Raw genomic sequence first — 2,417 nt, 5'->3', positions numbered from 1 at the left:
AGAAGAATAGTACAGTACGCACCTGCGATAGGCTTTCAGTGTAACGGGACAAGCAATAGCCTTCAAGAGCTTGGTCCAATAAGTAGTTGCAAGTTTCTTTGAAGCATGGCTTCTAAATTCTAATCGCATCCCAGCTAACTGATTGTGGTTATCAATAGGCTCTTCGAAACTTTGTATGTGCTCTTGATTACATATGTGCCTCTATGCATAATCATAATATTTATACATAATGAGAAATATAAAAGTTTGAAAAATAGAAAGCAAGGTATTCTGAAAGAAATGAAAGGGAAATTTGTTTCCATAGAAATCTTTAAAGTAAAAGCTTCAAGATTCATTTTTTTTTAAGAATTTCTACGAAGATATAATATTTTCCTATTTCCCAAATACAAAGTTGGAATTATTATTAAAGTATGTTTATTTTAATGTTATTTTTCATGCACTGGCCCATTATGAAAGTTAATTAAAAACTCAATCAACAATCTACAAAGTTCAAGAGACTAGATCTACTTTGATAGTTATGTCCCACTGATATACTTCCACAGTTCCACTCACTCCACCTATGCGCTCGACTTTATCTATCCGATTTGGTACGCAAAAATTTTAATTACACTTACGAATATGCTCATGTATTTAAATATCTAATATTAACAACCCCTAGATAAAAGGGGCTAACTACCCCCACAAAAGAGAGTGGAAGTTACAAAATGATGGTTAAGTCATCACTATTACCACTATAAATACTAAAATACCTATGATGCACGGACACGAGACACGACACGATAAGGGACACGCCGACACGCGAATTTTAAAATTTTATATGATATGGGGACACGTATACATATAAAATATAAAGTATTTTTTTTTTTTTATTTGGATTCTCTAAAGTTTGAATTTCACTTTAGAGAGTAAAGTGTGATCTCTCACCATTTATTTTATAGATGGAACCAAGAATAAATATGAGAGAAAAACCATTCAAGGATAGAAGATCACACTTTACCCTCTAAAGTACAAATTTAAAATTTAGAAAATCCAAATTCTTTTTAGATAAATCTTAATGATATTTTGATATTTTATTGATATTAAAATATAAATTAAATTTTTTAATTATATCAAGTATTTAAAATACTTTTTATTTTAATAAATAATAATATATACTATATCTAAATTTATTTTAAGAATATATGTTAAGAATAAGATTGGATACGCTGACACGGTTGGATACAACAGACACGCGTGTTGGACGAGTATTGGTGAATGTCGTGTCCGAAATGTGTCCGACACGCGGATACGGCAATTCAGCGAAGTATCCGTGTTTCATAGATAAATACAGATATCTTCAAGTATAGTTAGAACTCAATCTACTAAAAATTTGTCTAAAATCTTTATTAATTTAAGTATTGGAGTCCTTTTGTAGGTATTAGTTCCACCTCCCCACGAAGATCTCGACACCCCTTGCTAACTTAATTTTTCTTGTATATATTTAAAGTTGTATACTAAAAAATATCATGGACTCTTCCTTTTACATTTAATTCTTACTCTTCAAAATCTCTTATCTTGCTGTCGCCGCTCAAAAATTTCCCCAAATAAACAAGTTCAGCGTTGCACACTTACATGCTTTCTTAAAATATAAATTTTGTAATATCAATTATTTTAGAATTACTTATTTTATAATATCAATTTTGTACTATCGTCGTATTTAATATCAACGGACTACCGATATACAATTTTAATTGGTGTCGATCTCATTTGACTGTTTGTACACTCCAATTGAATGACAAATAATTCCTTCTTGAAGATAAATAGATAATATGTGAATTTATTAATGAAACACATTACAATCGGTCTCAAATTAAAGACGCAATTAAAATATCTAATTTTTTTAGAATAAATGTAATATCAACAAAAATCAATTAAGAATAATATTACTCCAACTTTTATTATTTAATTTGGTTAAATTTAATTCATAAAAAGATTTAGATGTGTAGTATTACTCATTTTTTTAATATAATATTTGACACTTTTAAATGATTGTTTAATGTATATGTTATTTTGTAATTTAATGCAATACTTGTGGAACATTCGCTACCTCTGTTATCCACTTAACAATGTTTTCTTTTCCATTTTTTTTTTTGGGTGGAACAATTAATCAGAATACAAAATATAAAATGTAAAGGCAAGATATAAACTTCATTTTTTTTTATGTCTGATATTGACATCAATAACTAAAATATTAACATTCTGAATTCATTATTAAAACAAAATACTTCTATAAACAATTTTTTGCTCATTTTTTTGGTTTTAAAGTTTTTTTTATAGTGTATGAAAATGGCAGCTGTTTGTAAAAGCACGGAAAGAAGTATAGTTGAAGATCATTTAAAGCACGATGAACTTCTCTAAGATGAAGACCAGGTTAGGAT

At 28.3% G+C, this 2,417-nt stretch overlaps 1 long non-coding RNA gene across 1 annotated transcript in view; it reads right to left on the bottom strand.

Annotated features, from left to right (window-relative positions):
- LOC107631015 overlaps nucleotides 1-416 on the bottom strand; it is a 968-nt gene extending 552 nt beyond the window's left edge. The window contains exon 1 of the long non-coding RNA XR_001618466.2: nucleotides 23-416. This is a non-coding gene — a long non-coding RNA (uncharacterized LOC107631015). The remainder of the gene's footprint in view (nucleotides 1-22) is intronic.

This window comes from Arachis ipaensis, chromosome B03 (assembly GCF_000816755.2).
Source record: "Arachis ipaensis cultivar K30076 chromosome B03, Araip1.1, whole genome shotgun sequence".
NCBI classification, from domain to species: Eukaryota; Viridiplantae; Streptophyta; class Magnoliopsida; order Fabales; family Fabaceae; genus Arachis; species Arachis ipaensis.
Note: the sequence above shows the minus strand (reverse complement) of the source record. Positions and strands in the feature narration are given on the sequence as shown.